This window comes from Pseudophryne corroboree, chromosome 4 (genome assembly GCF_028390025.1).
Source record: "Pseudophryne corroboree isolate aPseCor3 chromosome 4, aPseCor3.hap2, whole genome shotgun sequence".
Lineage (NCBI taxonomy): Eukaryota > Metazoa > Chordata > Amphibia > Anura > Myobatrachidae > Pseudophryne > Pseudophryne corroboree.
Genome location: NC_086447.1, coordinates 917,396,766 through 917,417,932, shown reverse-complemented (window position 1 = coordinate 917,417,932; position 21,167 = coordinate 917,396,766). Strand labels below are relative to the sequence as shown.

At 47.4% G+C, this 21,167-nt stretch overlaps 1 pseudogene; it reads right to left on the bottom strand.

Annotated features, from left to right (window-relative positions):
- Positions 1-7,098: 7,098 nt before the first annotated feature.
- On the bottom strand, positions 7,099-7,217 carry LOC134912866 (5S ribosomal RNA; annotated as a pseudogene).
- Positions 7,218-21,167: the final 13,950 nt, after the last annotated feature.

Here is a 21,167-nt window from a genome sequence, read left to right as displayed (position 1 = left end):
TCTTTCGAACTTTGCCTGTTTTATCCTTCCCAAGTTAGTTTACCATTTCCACCTTGTAAAATGTGGTACTGCCTTTACTCTACCTGGAGCTCTCAATAGTGGAGGCCTCCCTCGATGTGATCCATGCTCCCTTTTTTTATTTAATCTACGTGGATTGTACCAGTTCTCTACGGATATTGAATTAGGGGTAAGTATGCCATTAAGGTAAGTGCCCTCCTAAAACAGTTACGTTCTCCCTACGTTAGCCAGGTATGTGTTCCATGAATTTGTAATGGTATGTAATTGGAATCCCTACTGCCGCCCCGTATTACCACTCGTGTGGTGGTCCATGCCACCACCCGATGGGGAATAAGAGTGTGGTTAGCGAAGCATGCCACCGTGCCTGATGCGTGGTGTCTGCAGCGATACCGCAAGGGGACTTGCTGCGTTCTCAGTTGGGATTCTGGCGTTTGTCTCCTGACTGACAGTATTCTGGCACCAACCCTTTGTAACTGGTATACCAAGTAGTTAGTTGTTCCCTGAACCAAATTACATTCAGGTTAAGTAAACCATGTAAGACCCCTTTTCCACTTCATCAGTAACCTTGTTTATTGCTTGATCTATCTGGCTTGTGGTTTATTGCAATACCCCTTTCAGTCTGCCTCAAAAATCTGGGTTATTGCACATAAATCCACGTTGATGTGCAGTCTGAAAAGGGCCAGTTGAAATAATCATGGTTGATCGACATGGTATCAAGTCTGGTAGCTACCAGGGTTGAACACTAATTCAACCTGTCTTGCATTGAGGTGTGAACGGGTAAGCCGGGTCTATGCAACCCATTACAATTTTACGCTATAAGAAGAGGTGGCACTTGGAGATCATCTCCAAGTGCCACCTCCGCACGCGTCACTGTTGAAGTCACCACCCCGGCATATTGATGTGTAAAAGGGTCAGTTAAAAATAACCCAACTCCAGTGACCTGTGAATCCCAGCCTGTTATCAACCAGAATTGGACCTGGGGAAGTGTGCTGTGTAAACGTCATGACCTGAGTTATGCTTAAAAGATGCTGATTGTCTGTATATGCAGAGGACTTCCTCATGGGAGTGTCTGTGAGTGACATGCAGGGCAGACACGGGCTCGTTATAAAAGGGGCCAACCTGGGAATAACCTAGGTTCAGGGTGCATGGTAAACATTCTTGGGTCATGGTTGTAACAGTCTCTGAAAGCCCAGGTTGGACCTGGCTTTTTTTTGTGTAAAAAGTATTATACATGTTTGCTATTTTAAATGGCAGATTAGTATGCCAGGTAAGTGATTGTGAACCTTTAGCCATTTGCTCATGTAAGTCAGTAAACTCTTGCATTTAGGTTAAATGTGGCAGGGATTGAAGTGTGTTCTGAAATCACTTTTACTGGTGCTATCCGTGTTTTCTCTTGCAGGTTACACAGGTTGTCCACAGGATAAACTGTGGGATATGATGTGTCAACAGCGGATTGACACCATTGATCAAAGCTTTTGGCCTCCCAGAATGCACCGGGCCAGTCCCCTATATCCCCGCCTCTTTGCTCAGGCAATTCAGTTTGTTTGGTGTGGCAGGAGACAGACCAAGATCAATGGGCTACTGGTTTTATAGCAGCTATAAGCTTTTTATTTTATTTTTATAGTGATTTAAAAAAAAAAATTTTTTTACGGTGTGATCTTTCTAAAAAGCGTCCTATACGTACCATTTAGAGTCGCTCCAACAACTCTCCGCTGTGTCACAACAACGTTTACCCACGTGTACAGTGTTTTTTGGCGTGCATCTGTGTAGGATATACTAGCAGGTCCTGGTGCTCAGAACAAGGGAGATGTTCATGAAGTGAGTCCAGAGCACCAGGACGTAACGCTGGGAAAGGGGAATGGAAAGGGAATAGCCCCTGGCGCCCTAACTCTGTTGTCTCACCCGTGCTGTCAGAAATGAAGGGCGGATTATGTCTGCCCAACTCCGATGCCCCCCGGTCTTAGTGAGAGACAAAGGGAAATCCGAGACAGGATGATAACAAGAGGCCCTCTAACTAAGCAAACAGGCCAGGGGCTACAAGCTAACTAAAAACCTCAAGTATGTGCGGAGAAACCGCCAAAGGAAAAGAACAACAAAGGAAATGCTGATCACACGCCGACACAATACCTTTGTGTACCGGCGGTGACAGCATAAGCAGAACCCTCTGCAAAACACCAGGGACAGAAACAATAATGGAATACAGCGGCCTAGGCCAACGGACGCGGCAGAGCCGCTACTCACGGAACCGGTATGAATACTGGCAAACGGACAGGAACTTCTAATGCTGCCGACACCGACTCTCAGAACTGGAGGACAGGCAGAATCCCAAACGACAGACCGGTGGACACCAGGAAGCCAGAAGACTTGACCAGGGACAGGCAAAGCCACTGGACCTCAGGGCAGGAACGCCTCACAGCAGGACACGGAATCAGACACAGGAATCGACACAGGGACTGACACAGGAATCAACACAGGGACTGACAGGAACCAGCTCAGACTTCAAGCAGACTGCAAACCAAGAAATATCACCAGCATCTGTGAATTGCAGTCAGCCAGCATATAACAGAGAGGCCTAATTAATAATCCCATGCAGCTGCCCTGTTGCATGAGTCTAAACTGACAAGATGCAATTAGCAGCCAGGTGAGGCTGAACACATGGGAACAAGCTGCAATTACGCAGACTCACCAGCGGCAGCAGACAAGAGTATTCTAAAACAGAGCAACGGGAAATCCTGGCATGCAAGACAACTTTATAAAAATAAAATAGGAATGAACCACTACCTGTGGTTCATAACAGTATCCCCTCCTTAAGGGTGAGCTCCGAGCACCCCATGACACCCACGGGGAACATAAACAGAAGTAAAACATAAAATACAGAACAAAAATGCAAAACAGGAATGAGCCACAGCCGAGGCTCATAACATTACCCCCTCCTTGAGGAGGGGTCAAAAGACCCCAAAATTCAGACTATCCAGAACAAGGGATACAAAAAAAAAACCTGACACACTGGTCTAACAGACAAGAAAACAAAAACAAGCTGTAGCAACAACTTGTAACAGTGCCCTCCCCTTGATGGTGGCCACTGGACACAAGACAAAGGGGGAAAAAAATCTTTTTTTTTTTAATTTTTTTATCAAGGCGAGTCAAAAATTATTATTTCTTTTTCTTCTTCTTTTTACAAAGCTCTTTAGGTCTGACCAAGGTAATTCCCCAAACATTGTCTGAACTGATGGTACCACCCATCAAGGCTGCGTTCAAATCAGACAGGTCTCTTACCCTTGGGAGCTGAACTTTTTGGTAAAGTACTATTATTAGAAGAAGAAGTCAGAAAAGCACATCCTGCAGTCAAAACAACGGGCTGAGACTCTTGTGCTGAGTTTACAGTATTTGGTGGACTCAGAATATAAGACGGGTGACCTAGAGGAACCTGAACCAATTTATTTGGAACCATATCTTTTAATAATTGCATCACTGAATGCTAGGGGATCCTGAAGAATGGGATCTTCAGCTTTCATTAGGCTGGTCACCCACTCAAAAGGCTCTCCTCTAAAATAATAAGAAATGGTCTAGACAACATAATAGTGTAATAGTGTTTGAAAAGCGCCAGAAATTGGGCTAAGTCCCCATCAAAGGTTATGGATGTTGAGATATCAGAGTCAGGATCTGTTTCCTTCTCATCTGACTGACTGGAGTGCTTTGCTAGGACCTGGTCACTATTGACCTTACTCGAAGCTGAGACTCTCTGAACCCCACCCGGGGCAGTGACTTTCTGAACCCCACCTGGGGCAGTGACTTTCTGAACCCCACCCAGGGCAGTGACTTTCTGAACCCCACCCGGGGCAGTGACTTTCTGAACCCCACCCGGGGCAGTGGCCTCCGGGAACCCCGCTGGGGCAGTGGCCTCCGGGAACCCCGCTGGGGCAGTTGCCTCCGGGAACCCCGCTGGGGTCAGCACCTCGGATTCTTTTACTGGGACCGGGCCGTTGGCCTCTCTGACTGGGATCGGGCCATCGGCCTCCCTCTCTGAGTCGATAATTATCGAAAGTTCTCCCGGGACTATGACTTCCGGGACTTTTGCTGAAGCAATAACGTTCAGATCCTCCACTAATGCTATGCTTCTTAAGTTCTTTCCTGGGGAAGCAACTTCTAGACCCTTCTTTAGGGCTGCGTCTCTCGAGACCCCACTTGGGGATATTACTTCAAAGATCCCTTCTGGGGTTTTGCTTCTCGAGTTCCCTTCAAGAACTATGATTTTAGATACCCTTTCTGGGGTTGCGCTCTTCAAGTCCCTACCTCGGGTAACAGCTTCTGAGACCCCTTCTGGTATGGACACCTGAACTACAATATTTGATGTCCCTCTATAAGCTTGGGCATCGGGTACCGCACCAGCACTCTGGGCATCGGGTACCGCACCAGCACTCTGGGCATCGGGTACCGCACCAGCACTCTGGGCATCGGGCACCCCTCCAGGACCCTGGGCATCGGGCACCCCTCCAGGACCCTGGGCATCGGGCACCACTCCAGGACCCTGGGCTACGGGCACCACTCCAGGACCCTGGGCTACGGGCACCACTCCAGGACCCTGGGCTACGGGCACCACTCCAGGAACCTGGGCTACGGGCACCACTCCATGGGTTTGCAACTCTGCTTCAACAGGAACCTCAATAGAGGAGAGAAACATTCTCTTTTGATTCCTGAATCTATAATGGGGCTCCCTTGCCCAAGGACCCCAATTATAGGACAGAGAGCTTTTTAGTGTGGGTTGTGTGACAAGTACCTCTGCCACAGTAGAGATAGGAGTAGGTCTTGTATCCTGACTCAACTTGGCCAGAGGGCAAGACTCGTCACCACACTTTGGCTTGCGCAACTCACAGGTCTGCAGATAGTGGCCTAAACCCCCACAATATAGACATAAGTTTAAGTTTCTGCGACGCAGACGCTCCTCTTCTGAGAGCCTGGGCCGCAGAAAACTTTTAAACCTTTTCTCTTCAAATAAACCAGAGGGTTCTCTTGTCACCATACTGTGAACTAGAGTCTCTTTAGAGATAGATGTACTCTCAACGACTTCTGGCAAGTTGAGCAAGATTTTAGTCAGAAGGTTTTGCAGTTGCTTTAGGGATTGCTGCAAAACTTCTAGTCGCTCTGGTCTCAAAGTACTGAATGCAGAGTTCAGGGCTACGAGAGATGCCTGCAGGGCTTGCATAGTAGACATAGGAGGATTTAAGACTAGACAAGGCAAGACTGGACAAGGCAAGACTAGACAAGGCAAGACTAGACTTCTTTTTTTTTTTTTTAAACACCGGACTGGATCTCTAAACACCGGACTGGATCTCTAAACACCGGACTGGATCTCTAAACACCGGACTGGGCCAAAAAAGAAAAAAAAAGTTTTATTTCTTTTTTGTGGTATGGCTGGTGATAATGTTAGGTTCCTGGTGCTCAGAACAAGGGAGATGTTCATGAAGTGAGTCCAGAGCACCAGGACGTAACGCTGGGAAAGGGGAATGGAAAGGGAATAGCCCCTGGTGCCCTAACTCTGTTGTCTCACCCGTGCTGTCAGAAATCCCTTGCGAGACTATGGTTTCTTGAGCCCTTGGCAGCCGCGTTTGAAGGGCGGATTATGTCTGCCCAACTCCGATGCCCCCCGGTCATAGTGAGAGACAAAGGGAAATCCGAGACAGGATGATAACAAGAGGCCCTCTAACTAAGCAAACAGGCCAGGGGCTACAAGCTAACTAAAAACATCAAGTATGTGCGGAGAAACCGCCAAAGGAAAAGAACAACAAAGGAAATGCTGATCACACGCCGACACAATACCTTTGTGTACCGGCGGTGACAGCATAAGCAGAACCCTCTGCAAAACACCAGGGACAGAAACAGTAATGGAATACAGCGGCCTAGGCCAACGGACGCGGCAGAGCCGCTACTCACGGAACCGGTATGAATACTGGCAAACGGACAGGAACTTCTAATGCTGCCGACACCGACTCTCAGAACTGGAGGACAGGCAGAATCCCAAACGACAGACCTGTGGACACCAGGAAGCCAGAAGACTTGACCAGGGACAGGCAAAGCCACTGGACCTCAGGGCAGGAACGCCTCACAGCAGGACACGGAATCAGACACAGGAATCGACACAGGGACTGACACAGGAATCAACACAGGGACTGACAGGAACCAGCTCAGACTTCAAGCAGACTGCAAACCAAGAAATATCACCAGCATCTGTGAATTGCAGTCAGCCAGCATATAACAGAGAGGCCTAATTAATAATCCCATGCAGCTGCCCTGTTGCATGAGTCCAAACTGACAAGATGCAATTAGCAGCCAGGTGAGGCTGAACACATGGGAACAAGCTGCAATTACGCAGACTCAGAGAAGAGGGGCGACTAGGCACTGGTATGTAATTGGTTATGTATAATATTGTTGAAAACCAAAGGCGGACAATTAAACTGTAAGAAAGAAGGATAGGTTCTTTCAATAATAGTCCTTCTTGGTGGTGCGCCCAGAGCTAGAGAGTACAAGTACTGGCAATGGGAGAAAAAGAAAGCTCTTGTGTGGGCGCACTCTTAGAAAAAGGAAAAAAAGGAGAAGAAAAATTTCTTCAATTGGAAAAAGATTATGTTAAAACATTATTTTATTTAGTAGTTAAAACAAATACCCTTCTACGATCCAATAAAGAGAATGCACAAATAATGCAAAAGAATGATAATATATATATATTATATGGGGAATGTTCTGGTCTGTGAATCCTGGGAGAAAGATTAGAAAGGTTGCAGACACTAAACAGTCTGATAGCCGTTTCTCCTGACCAGTACAGATATTCTGTATTAATGGGACCCACGGAGGAGGTCAGTGTGCAAATTTTGTCATAGAAAGACCACTTTGATTAGGTCAATGCTATACATTTAGTTGGTTACCCATAAATTCAAATGTCATAATTTTAGATTGTAAGTCTAGTAATGCTAATAGAAAATGTGTCCTCATAAAAAGTGATATAGAGAGGGAAGGCAAGAAAAGTATATTCAGTGGTGATACTGCTGTTGGTGTCCACCCTTCAGAGGAAGGGGAATAGTTCCTATCCTACAACACCGGGTATTCCCAGGGAGTCTCCTTTCGTGGTACTGACCCAGCCCGACGCTGTTTAGCTTCCAAGATCGGACGAGATCGGGCACAAGCAGCGTGGTATGATAGTAGGAAGGATATCTACCAATGAGAGTGCACCTATATATGAAAATATAGAATGATAGAAAGGATAGGAAGTATAGTGCGTGGATCTACTTTCCTCGTTAGGCAAGGAAAAGCGGCTGTCACACAGTGGCGCCGTATACCCTGGATCGGGGATGAGAGTCCACTCGAAAAAAGGGGGTAGAGGGGGGGGGGGAGAGGAAAAAACGGGGGGAATGGGGAGAGAGAAATTGGTGGATTGGACTTTATGAAGTAAGAGGATCATACATTGTTTGGAGATAAAATGTCCAATGGAAGGAAAAGGAATCTGACAGCTTCAAAAGCAAAAAGCAAGCTGTCTATACATACTTTACATAAAGCCAATCTAAATCTAAATATATGCAAAAATACTAACCCATACGTAATTGTAAGTGGAAAAAAGTGCATCTGTTAAGAAGTACTGAGTACAGCTGTTATGAATCAAAAAACAGGTAGTAGGTGATAGCCAAATAAACACATGTAATACAATATGTTTAACTAAGGCAAATATGATCCTGTAATATACAGGAATTAGGATCACCCTCTTGTCACTCAAATGAAATGAGCTAGATTACACACAAAAAGACCTTATCATATGTGTGTGTATAACTACTGCCTGTGAAATATTATCCATGCAGCAAAAAAGGTTTTTAGTCATACTGCGTAAATACTTATGACAGAAAATTTTCCCAAAATAATGACTTGTGTTGGAAACAGAAACCCATATACACATACAGTCAAAAACGATGGATATTAATGTTGGCGAAAAAATGCCAAGGATACTCAGAAGGTCAGATGCAGCAGATAGAGGGTAACCAGAAAAGCCTCCATAAGCAGGTCCCGCTGTGGAGTCCGTAGAAAACGCGTTTCGCCCGCAGGCTTGTTCACTTCCGGGATCTCAACAGCACGTTGTGCATACAGGGTTTAAAAGCCCTGTAATAGGGATAGCAGCCAATCGGCTTGGGAGTACATTAGTCACGTGGGCGGGAGTGGGATGACTGACAGCGCCAGTACCCGATGGAGAAGAGTGTGCGGTGCATCGGTATAAGTGTGACGCGTCTGTAGAATGCATGACGCTCAGGGGGTGTGTGTGCTCTAAAGACGGCACACTGGCGTGATGATGCTCGGGTGTGTGTGCTCTAAGCACGGACTGGGGACAGCGCACTAGCTGGGGAGGTAGTATGGCGCCATATTGAAAGAGGGAATGCCAGGTCTCTATGCGGGACAGCATCATAAACTAATAGAAGTGGTATTGGTGAGTGACCAGTGGGGGCGGGTACACGGCATGTCATAGCCAGGTCGGGGACCGGAGCTGCCTGATAAATTTAATACCTACAGGACAACCTGAGGCTGAAATGTATGTAAGGTGCACTATAAATGACAAAAAGGGCGGAGAAATGAGGGTGCCGTCTTAGGGACAGGTGAGGCATCGGGGTGTTGTAAGGTGGAGAGAAATAAAAACAATACCTTTTATCTGGTATAGGTGTGGAAATTAGAGTGGAGGGTGTAAAAATAACAAGGGTAAGTAGTATAAAAATATATATATATATATATATATATATATATTATTATTATTATTATTATTATTATTATTATTATTAAATAAATAAACTAAAAAAATATCAAAAAAATAAAATAAATATAAAAATAAAACAGAATAATAAATACATTTGTTGGAGTTGGAGGAAGTGACGCTGGGGAGTTGTGCTGTGGTAGAGAAAAAATGCTAGAGGTATCTTTGCTAAGGATTATGATAATAAATATTGGATACTTGATACTATACTGGGTGAAAGATAGGGCAGTGCAGGGAGACCTCACTGCTAAAGAAAGGGTGTGGGTGAGGAGTTGGGTGTATGAAGGGATTGCAGTGAAAAATGGTTGCATGATAGGGAGTGGAGGGTGAGAAGGTGGGAGTAGCAGGAATGAGGAAGGTTGATGGGAAAGGAAGGGGGTAAGTGGTGTGGGTGGGGGAGGGGATAAATGGGAAAGGAAGGGGTGGTGGGGGGAGAGAAATGAAGGTGGTGGAAGGGAGGAAAGGTAGGAGGTTATAATAGTGACAAATAGGAATGCTCTTGAGGGGATGAAAAAAGGGGGGGGGGGAATTATAATGGGGGGAGAAAAAAGGAGGGGGGGGAAAGGGGGTAGGGAAAAAAATTATTATTACTAGGGGGGGAAAAAAAGGGGGGGTGGGCATGGTGGATGAAAGGAACTGATAGGAATAATACTGATAAAAGCATAGGAATAAAAAATGAGAAAAACTTAAAAATTAAAAAGTTATGAGGATGATTACCATTCTATGTATTGTGAGTTAAAGAAAAGCACCGTAGTTAATATTTTCATTGAGTCCATCCGGTCGCAGACTCCCGAGCCGAAAAATCCATTCGCTCTCTTTCTTGTATAATTCTTTGGTCAGGTTCCCTCCACGTATGCCCAAATGGATGCGGTCTAGGCCAAAGACTTTAAATTCTTTGGTAGAGCCTTTGTGCCGATAGTGAAAGTGTTTGGCGACTGTAGTAAGTTGTTTCATCCGTGTTAGGTCTTTTGCCGCGTTCCGAATGTTCCCCAAATGTTCCAGGGTCCTATCTTTTATTTTGCGAGAAGTCATACCAACATATTTAATGTTGCAACTGCAAGTAATGCAATAAATTATTGCTTGAGTATTGCAATTGAAGAAGTGCCGTATCTTTGAAATTTGTCCATACTTATCAGTGACCATATCGGTTTGTAGTATGTGTGTACATGCCTTGCATTGGCCACAGGGGAAAGAGCCTGATGTGACTGGTTTCTTGCGTGTTGATGTTGATAGATGGCTCTGAACTAGTTGGTCCTTGATGTTTCTGGATCTTCGCCAGCTCATCTGTACCGTGGGGCTAACAATGGGAGACAGAACAGGGTCCATTCGAAGTATGGGGAGATGTTTGGTAATGGCCTCTTTCAGCATTTTCCATTCAGGACAAAAGGTTCCTATAAATCTAACGGTCTCCTCTTTTTCTGGAATTTTTTTGTTGTTAGTCCCAAAAATCAAACAGTCCCTTTTCCCCAATGTCGTGGCTTGGTAGGCTCGTTTGAGTGACCGTTTACTATAGCCCCTGGCTAGAAGGCGATTGGTGAGTTACCAACTCTTACTTTTAAAAATATGATCCTCCGAGCAGTTTCGTCTGAGTCTGAGGTATTCCCCTTTGGGTATATTTTCAATGGTGGGGGGAAAGTGCGAACTAGTTTGGAAAAGGAGACTGTTGGTAGCAGTCTCCTTCCGATATAGCTCTGTTTCTAGGAAACCAGTGTGTGATCTGTACACACTAAGGTCAAGAAAGGGAACCCTCTCTGTGCTAACTGTGTAGGTCAGCTTGATGTTCAACTGATTCTTGTTAAGCAATTCGATAAATTCCATTAGAAGATCCCTTTCTCCATTCCAGATGATGAAAACATCGTCGATATATCGTAACCATAATTCCACATGAGTGGTATACTTCTCATTGTTAGGACAAAAAACCTGGAAATGTTCCCACCACCCTAAGAATAAATTGGCGTAGGTGGGGGCGCACGCTGCGCCCATTGCTGTTCCTCTTATTTGCAGAAAGAAATGGTCTTGAAAGACAAAGTCGTTCTTGGACAGAACAAAGTCAAGTAGCATCAACAGAAATTCAGAAAAGGCACTCATTCCTCCTTGATCCAGAAAATATTTGACAGCTTGGATTCCATGATGATGATTGATACTCGTGTAGAGTGATTCTACATCTAGTGTTACCAGTAAAAAAATATCTTCGCAGTATATATTGTGTATCTTACGTATTAGATCCGACGTATCTTGTAAATAGGAAGGTAATGATAAGACAAAATCCCGGAGGTGAAGATCAAGGAACCGACTTGGTTGTTCTAATAAGCCACCATTTCCGGACATAATGGGTCTTCCAGGGGGTACAGAAACATTTTTATGTACCTTGGGAAGTAGGTAAAAGGTAGGAGTTTTGGGGTTCTGAACTGTCAAGTATTTGAATTCTGCTTTGGTAATGCTGCCCTGAGTTGCTGTGTTCTGTATTAAAGAATTATAGGTTTGCAAAAATCTTGTTGTTGGATTATTGGGGAGTTTCTTATAACAGGAGGTATTATTAAGTTGTCGTTGTGCCTCAGTGATATACATGTCCCGTGGCCAGAGTACGATATTCCCACCTTTGTCAGTTGGTTTAAAGATGACATCGTGCCAAGATTCCAGTTCTTGTAGGGCTTTGCGTTCCCGGAATTTGAGGTTCTTGGGGAAGCGGTAGAGGCCCTGTCTAGTTTGGGAATATATATCGTTGAATTCTTTGGCGACTCTATTCAAAAAGACCCTTATCTCAGGGTTGTTATTATCCGGGGGAAAGAAGGAAGATTTGGGTCTGTGTATGGTAGATGCACCCATGCAGGATTCCGCTTGTAGTTCTTCCAGTTCTTGGATCGCATTAAGGTCATCCATGGTGAATTCGGGATCGGGGGTGTTCTCCACTTGACTCCCTTGCTGCCTGGCAAATAATTTTTTGAGGAGGAGTTTCCTTCCAAAAAGTCGGAGGTCTTTTTCCCAGGCGAATCTATTAAAAGACTTGGATGGTGAGAAGGAGAGTCCTTTGGAAAGTACCGCCATATGGTCGGGAGAGAGGGATCTATTAGTTAGATTTATAACTTGTAAATGGTTATTGGAGTCTATCTCACTGTTTTCCTCTGTCGAGCCGGATATCGCGCCGTTCTTGGTGGGTCCCAATCTGAGTTTCTTCCGTCGCTTCTCCTTTCCCCCTCTCCTTGTTTTCCTCGTGTTCTGACGCGGCCTCTCGATCTCTGGCCCGGTCCTAAAAAACGAGGATGAAAACTGGCGAAATCTTCTTGACTTTCAAAGGTTTCCCCTGCTGATTCACCTCTGGTAGATGACTCAAATTCTGAAAAAGTGGGATCATCCCTCCGTGGGTCCCATTAATACAGAATATCTGTACTGGTCAGGAGAAACGGCTGTCAGACTGTTCAGTGTCTGCAACCTTTCTAATCTTTCTCCCAGGATTCACAGACCAGAACATTCCCCATATAATATATATATATTATCATTCTTTTGCATTATTTGTGCATTCTCTTTATTGGATCGTAGAAGCGTATTTGTTTTAACTACTCAATAAAATAATGTTTTCTCTGACGTCCTAGTGGATGCTGGGAACTCCGTAAGGACCATGGGGAATAGCGGCTCCGCAGGAGTCTGGGCATATCTAAAGAAAGCTTTAGGATCACCTGGTGTGCACTGGCTCCTCCCCCTATGACCCTCCTCCAAGCCTCAGTTAGATCTCTGTGCCCGAACGAGAAGGGTGCACACTAGGGGCTCTCCTGAGCTCTTTGTGAAAGTTTTAGTTTAGGTTTATTATTTTCAGTGAGACCTGCTGGCAACAGGCTCACTGCATCGAGGGACTAAGGGGAGAAGAAGCGAACTCACCTGCATGCAGAGTGGATTGGGCTTCTTGGCTACTGGACATTAGCTCCAGAGGGACGATCACAGGTCCAGCCTGGATGGGTCCCGGAGCCGCGCCGCCGGCCCCCTTACAGAGCCAGAAGAGCGAGGAGGTCCGGAAAAATCGGCGGCAGAAGACGGTCCTGTCTTCAGATAAGGTAGCGCACAGCACCGCAGCTGTGCGCCATTGCTCTCAGCACACTTCACACTCCGGTCACTGAGGGTGCAGGGCGCTGGGGGGGCAGCGCCCTGAGACGCAATAAATCGATAAAAACCTTATATGGCTAAAATAAATGCATCACATATAACTCCTGGGCTATATGGATGCATTTAACCCCTGCCAAAACATACAGAAAAACGGATGATAAGGACGCCGAAAAAGGGGCGGAGCCTATCTCCTCAGCACACTGGCGCCATTTTCCCTCACAGCTCAGTTGGATGGAAGCTCCCTGGCTCTCCCCTGCAGTCACTACACTACAGAAAGGGGTTAAAGAGAGGGGGGCACAAATTAGGCGCAGTATAAATCAATACAGCAGCTATAAAGGGAAAAACACTTATATAAGGTTATCCCTGTATATATATAGCGCTCTGCTGTGTGCTGGCAAACTCTCCCTCTGTCTCCCCAAAGGGCTAGTGGGGTCCTGTCCTCTATCAGAGCATTCCCTGTGTGTGCTGTGTGTCGGTACGTTTGTGTCGACATGTATGAGGAGAAAAATGATGTGGAGACGGAGCAGAGTGTCTGTAATAGTGATGTCACCCCCTAGGGGGTCGACACCTGAGTGGATGTACGGTTTGAAATTACGTGATAGTGTCAGCTTTGTATAAAAGACAGTGGTTGACATGAGACAGCCGGCTACTCAGCTTGTGCATGTCCAGACGTCTCATAGGCCGTCAGGGACTCTAAAGCGGCCGTTACCTCAGATGGCAGATACAGACACCGACACGGATACTGACTCCTGTGTCGACGGTGAAGAGACAACCGTGATTTCCAATAGGGCCACACATTACATGATTGAGGCAATGGAAAATGTTTACACTTTTCTGATAATATGAATACCACCAAAAAAGGGGTATTATGTTTGGTGAGGAAAAACTACCTGTAGTTTTCCTGAATCTGAGAAATAAAATGAGGGTGTGATGATGCGTGGGTTTCCCCCCGATAACAATTGATAATTTCTAAAAAGTTATTGGCAGTATACCTTTTCCCGCCAGAGGTTAGGGTGCGTTGGGAAACACCCCCTAGGGGGGATAAGGCGCTCACACGCTTGTAAGAACAAGGCCTCTACCCTCTCCTGAGATGGCCGCCCTTAAGGATCCTGCTGATAAAAGCAGGAGGGTATCCTAAAATGTATTTACACACATAATGGTGTTATACTGCGACCAGCAATCGCCTCAGCCTGGATGGGCAGTGCTGGGTTGGCGTGGTCGGATTCCCTGACTGGAAATATTGATATCCTAGATAAGAGCATTTAAAAGATGCATTTCTATATATGCATGATGCACAGCGGAGTATTTGCCGACTGGCATCAAGTATAAATGCGTTGTCCAATTCTACCAGTAAAGTGGTCAGGTGATGCGGATTCCAAACTGCATTTGGAAGTATTGCCTTAAAAAGGGGACATTTGGGGTCGGTCTTTCAGACCTGGTGGCCGCGGCAACAGCTGGGATATCCACGTTTGTACCCCAGGTCGCCTCTCAAAATAAGACGCCGTATTATCAGGCGCAGTCCTTTGTTGGCAAGCGGAAAAAGCGTTCCTCTTTTCTGCTCATGACAGAGGGAGAGGAAAAAGGCTGCAGAGATCAGCCAGTTCCCAAGAAACCCTTTCCCTCCTCTGTCAAGCCCTCAGTATGACGCTAGGGCTTTACAAGGTGGGAGCCCGTTCTCAATGAATTTCAGTGCGCAGTGGGCTCACTCGCAAGTAGACCCCGGGATCCTTCAGGTAATATCTCAGGGGTACACATTGGAATTCGAGACGTCTCCCCCTCGCCGTTTCCAAAAAAGTCGGTTTTACCGACGTCTCCCTCTGACAGGGAGGCAGTTTTGGAAGTCATTCACAAGCTGTATTTCCAGCAGGTGATAATCAAGGTACCCCTCCTGCAACAGGGAAAGGGGTATTATCCCACACTAGTGTGGTACCGAAGCCAGACGGCTCGGTGGACCGATTCTAAATCTAAAATATTTGAACACTTACATACAGAGGTTCAAATTCAAGTTTGAGTCACTCAGAGCAGTGATTGCGAACCTGGAAGAAGGGGACTACATGATGTCTCGGGACATCAAGGATGCTTACCTTCATGTCAAAATTTACCCTTCTCACCAAGGGTACCTCAGGTTATGGTACAGAACTGTCACTATCAGTTTAGACGCTGCCGTAGGGATGGTCCACGGCACCCCGGGTCTTTACCAAGGTAATGGCCGAAATGATGATAATCCTTCAAAGGAAGGGAATTTTAGTTATCCCTTACTTGGACGATTCCCTGATAAGGGTAAGATCCAGGGAACAGTTAGAGGTCGGTGTAGCACTATCTCAGGTAGTGTTGCGGCAGCACGATTGGATTATCAATATTCCAAAATCGCAGCTGGTTCCGACGACTTGTCTTCTGTTCCTAGGGATGATCCTGGACACAGTCTAGAACAAAGGTGTTTCTCCCGGAAGAGAAAGCCAGGGAGTTATCCGAGCTAGTCAGGAACCTCCGAAAACCGAGCCAAGTCTAAGTGCATCGATGCACATGGGTTCTGGGTAAAAATGGTGGCTTCCTACGAAGCAATCTCATTTGGCAGATTCCACGCAAGGACTTTCCAGTGGGACTTACTGGAAAAAGGGTCCGGGGTCGCATCTTCAGATGCATCAGCGGATAACCCTGTCACCAAGGACAAGGGTATCCCTCCTGTGGTGGTTGCAGAGTGCTCATCTTCTAGAGGGCCGCAGATTCGGCATTCAGGACTGGGTCCTGGTGACCACGGATGCCAGCCTGCAAGGCTGGGGAGCAGTCACACAGGGAAGGAATATCCAGGGCTTATGGTCAAGCCTGGAGACATCACTTCACATAAATATCCTGAAACTAAGGGCCATTTACAATGCTCTAAGCTTAGCAAGAACTTCTGCTTCAAGGTCAGCCGGTGTTGATCCAGTAGGACAACATCACGGCAGTCACCCACGTAAACAGACAGGGTGGCACAAGAAGCAGGAGGGCAATGGCAGAAGCTGCAAGGATTCTTCGCTGGGCGAAAAATCATGTGATAGCACTGTCAGCAATATTCATTCCGGGAGTGGAAAACTGGGAAGCAGATTTCCTCAGCACGACCTCCACCCGGGAGAGTGGGGACTTCACCCAGAAGTCTTCCATATGATTATAAACCGTTGGGAAAAAACTCGACAGGTATTACGCCAGGTCAAGGGACCCTCAGGCAATAGCTGTAGATGCTCTGGTAACACCATGGGTGTACCAGTGAGTGTATGTGTTCCCCCCTCTGCCTCTCATACCCATGGTACTGAGATTGATAAGATGGAGAGGAGTAAGCACTATATTCGTGGCTCCGGTTTGGCCAAGAAGGACTTGGTAACCGGAACTTCAAGAGATGCTCACGGAGGATCCGTGGCCTCTACCTCTAAGAAGGGACCTGCTCCAGCAAGGACCCTGTCTGTTCCAAGACTTACCGCGGCTGCGTTTGACGGCATGGCGGTTGAACGCCGGATCCTGAAGGAAAAAAGGCATTCCGGATGAAGTCACCCCTATCCTGATCAAAGCCAGGAAGGATGTAACCGCAAAACATTATCACCACATTTGGCGAAGATATGTTGCATGGTGCGAGGCCAGTAAGGCCCGACGGAGGAAATTCAACTGGGTCGATTCCTACATTTCCTGTAAACAGGAGTGTCTATGGGCCGGAAATTGGGGTCCATTAAGGTTCAAATTTCGGCTCTGTCAATTTTCTTCCAAAAAGAAGCTTCAGTCCCTGAAGTTCAGACGTTTGTAAAAGGGGGTACTGCATATACAGCCTCCTTTTGTGCCTCCAGTGGCATTTTGGGATCTCAATGTAGTTTTTGGATTCCAAAAGTCACATTGGTTGGACCCACTTAAATCTGTGGAGTTAAAATATCTCACAGGAAAAGTGGTCATGCTGTTGGCTCTGGACTGGGCCAGGTGCGTGTCAGAATTGGCGGCCTTATCCTGTAAAAGCCCTTATCTGATTGTCCATTCGGACAGGGCGGTATTGAGGACTCGTCCTCAGTTTCTTCCTAAGGTGGTTTCAGCGTTCACCTGAACCAACCTATTGTGGTGCCTGCGGCAAATAGGGACTTGGAGGACTCCAAGTTGCTAGACGTTGTCAGGGCCCGGAAAAATATATGTTTCCAGGACGGCTGGAGTCAGGAAATCTGACTCGCTGTTTATTCTGTATGCACCCAACAAGCTGGGTGCTCCTGCTTCTAAGCAGACTATTGCTCGTTGGATTTGTAGTACAATTCAGCTTGCACATTCTGTGGCAGGCCTGCCACAGCCGAAAATCTGTAAATGCCCACTCCACAAGGAAGGTGGGCTCATCTTGGGCGGATGCCCGAGGGGTCTCGGCTTTACAATTGGCCGAGCAGCTACTTGGTCAGGAGCAAATACGTTTGTAAAATTCTACAAATTTGATACCCTGGCTGAGGAGGACCTGGAGTTCTCTCATTGGTGCTGCAGAGTCATCCGCACTCTCCCGCCTGTTTGGGAGCTTTGGTATAATCCCCATGGTCCTTACGGAGTTCCCAGCATCCACTAGGACGTCAGAGAAAATAAGAATTTACTTACCGATAATTCTATTTCTCGTAGTCCGTAGTGGATGCTGGGCGCCCATCCCAAGTGCGGATTGTCTGCAATACTGGTACATGATTATTGTTACCAAAAAATTTGGGTTATTGCTGTAGTGAGCCATCTTTTCTAGAGGCTCCTCTGTTATCATGCTGTTAACTGGATTCAGATCACAGGTTGTACAGTGTGATTGGTGTGGCTGGTATGAGTCTTACCCGGGATTCAAAATCCTTCCTTATTGTGTACGCTCGTCCGGGCACAGTATCCTAACTGAGGCTTGGAGGAGGGTCATAGGGGGAGGAGCCAGTGCACACCAGGTGATCCTAAAGCTTTCTTTAGATGTGCCCAGACTCCTGCGGAGCCGCTATTCCCCATGGTCCTTACGGAGTTCCCAGCATCCACTACGGACTACGAGAAATAGAATTATCGGTAAGTAAATTCTTATTTTAACATAATCTTTTTCCAATTGAAGACATTTTTCTTCTCCTTTTTTTCTTTTTCTAAGAGTGCGCCCACACAAGAGCTTTCTTTTTCTCCCATTGCCAGTAATTACGCAGACTCACCAGCGGCAGCAGACAAGAGTATTCTAAAACAGAGCAACGGGAAATCCTGGCATGCAAGACAACTTTATAAACATAAAATAGGAATGATCCACTACCTGTGGTTCTTAACACAGGTACTGCAGACATTACCAGACTATGGCTGGAGCATGGGGAGAAGGTAAGACATGGGTTCCGCTTAGGAGGGAAAACACGAGACACAGCAGCACTGCTTTGGGATGGATACTACCAAACAGACGCTGACAGGGGTGCCACCTCAGGTGCACCAGCGCTAGGCCTCAGGGATCATAGGCTCCAGGGCTAGTCTGAGGCTAGGATTCCTGGGGTTGATGTCCGCAGTGGGGGAGTAATACACTCTCCTGGTTGCCCCTCCCCGGTTCTTGACCAGTTTCCATCTGAGAGGCGGTTTATCTGGAAAGACCCAGTCGCCGCATAGTCCGCTGTATGACTAGTGCGTCGGTGTTCACTGTAGGTTCACATGGCTGTTGTGTACACCAGGGACGTGCAGTCAGGGGAGGCAGTGCCTCACCTGTCATAAATAATGTATAATATAATACAAAGAACATATTTATAACACATGTTCTGTGTCTTAAATATGTTCTTTGTATATTTCCAATCCTATTTGATGTGAAAAAAAGAGCCAATTGTGGGTGGGAGGCAGCGAGCGCTCTGCCTCACACTGACAATGATAAAGTGACTGAGGTTGGAGGCGGACAGGGGGCGGGACCAAGCTGCGGGCAGAAAAAGCCCATTCACAAAATCATGAGAAGCGGCACTAGCAGATCTGCCTCAGTGACAAGGACGTGCCTTCAGCCCACATGAAAGCACGCCCCTGTCACTCAGGCAGACGTGATTGGACAGCACTGAGCTGTCTCTCTCCCTGCCCAGCGTCACCAGCTCTCTCCCTGCCCAGCGTCACCAGCTCTCTCCCTGCCCAGCGTACTTATACCTGACCGCCCCCCCCCCCCCCCCTCCTGCCGGAGCTTGCAGCAGCCGGCTACCGACCCTATTCACCACCATTACCGGAGCTTGCAGCCATGGTAACATATGCGCACGAGTGTGTGTGGGAGGATGGGGGGGGGGGGGGGAGGGGGGGGGGGGCTGGAATGGACAGGCACCCCTGATGTCCGGCACCACCCACTGACACACGCCGGATGCCAAACAATACCCTCTCTCCGCTGCCGCCTGTCAGGAATGCATTACTGCCCGGCTGGTGGCTACCCAGGATAATCACGGGTGCCCCACATCAATGTACGCAGGGGAAGTTTGGTCTGCCCGTACTCAGACACTGTTTGCTGGCAGGCCGGTACCCCTTGGTTGCCGTGTTCCCCCGCAATGTGGACTAACTGCAACTGCCGCTGCTCTAGCCTGAGCCGCCGTGGGTTGCTTGCTATGCAGTGTATGTACAGTATGCTGGTGGAGTCCGCTGGGGAAGCACTACGTTCTGACACAGAAGCAGAAGGCAGTGCGGGAGAGCAGCAGTGCCTGGCGTACGGACAGGTGCTGAGTGTGCAGGGGCTTTGTGCAGTGGCTGATCTGGATGTCAGATAGATGGCACCCATCATGATACTCCTGTCCAATGTGGCTCGGCTGGTGCTGGGTGAGTGTGTACCCTGGGGTGGCGTGGGGGGCATAAACTACGATATACATATCTTTACTGTGAAGCCCATATGGCACAGTACATAATAATAGTAGCTGCTGGCACTAAGGGGTCTATTTGCTAAGCCTTAGATGGAGATAAAGCGCCAGCCAAGCAGCTCCTAACTGCTATGCCACACTCTGTGTTTGAAAAATGACAGTTAGGAGCTGATTGGCTGGTACTTTATCTCCATCCAAGGCTTAGTAAATAGACCCCTTAGTGGTGATGTTGTTGTTGTTATTGGTGGTAGTAGTAGTAGTAGGAGTAGGCATAGAGAGAGTCACTGCTATTATACAATATATTGTTATACTATTACATTTTACTAGTATATTGGTTCAGGGGTCTCTACTCTACCACCCCCCACCCCCACAAATACACCTCCATCCATACACTTGCCCAAGCTGCCATTACTTTTCTCTTTTCGCGGACACCCAAAAAAGGGCCATGGCTTAATTAAAAAGGGGGCTTAGCTTTGCGGGATCCCTGTTACGTTACGTCACTGCAGGGGGTGTCCAGCATCTCCAGAGATGCTGGCTGCCCCCAGAGGTTAGGTTGGTGTAGTGCTGGCTCTTAATCTGTGACAGGAGCCGAGTGCTGCAGGAGATTATCACAATGCAGTACCTGGCTCCTGTCACTGTAGAAGAGCCAGCACTTTGGTGTCACTCCTTCAGGGTGACATCCTTGGTGCGAGCCGCACCCCCTGCACCTGGGTTGTGATGCCACTGGTTAAGGTGCATATGGAATAGAAAGGAATGCCAATAGGTGGTGCTGGACATGCCCCTCCCGAAGGTGCACCCTCAAATAAAATGTGCTGCACACGTCTATGCCTGCCCCCACCCCCTCCTGGAGCTTTCTGCCGTGGGTACTTATACCCCCCCCCCCCCCCCCCTCCTGGAGCTTGCAGCTTCAGGAACTGGTGCCTGATCTCCCCTCCAACCCCCCTGGAGTTTGCAGCCACAGGTACTTATACCTGCCCTGTACCCCTCCTGGACCTTACAGCCGTGGGTACTTGTGCCTGATCCACCCTCCCCACCGGAGCTCGCAATCGCTGGCAGCAGGAATCACCCTTACCTTGAGATTCCTCCCTCCTTCCCTGGAACTTACAGCTGTGGACTGGGAGTCAGTGAAGGCCGGAGGGATTGGGATAAGTGAATGCTGGAGGCAGGGTTGGGGTCAACAAGCACATAATGCCCACCCCCTCCCCACCTTTACACCCCCATGTGTGCCTCTCCAGCCACAGACTTCACCGCACGTCACTAATGTACACTAATAGCGTCTGGATCCACTCCAGGGATGTGCGGTGAGATAAATGGCGGAGGAGGCACTGGCTAGCACCAGAGCCAGATTCACACACAATATATGAGCCAAAGCGTACATCTGGGCATTATACACGGGTGCAGCAGTATACACTCCTGGAAATTTTGAGTTTTGATCAGAGATGTGTGTAAAAGATAGGCAGGTGAGGCCATTCAGGGTTCACTAACGTATTGAT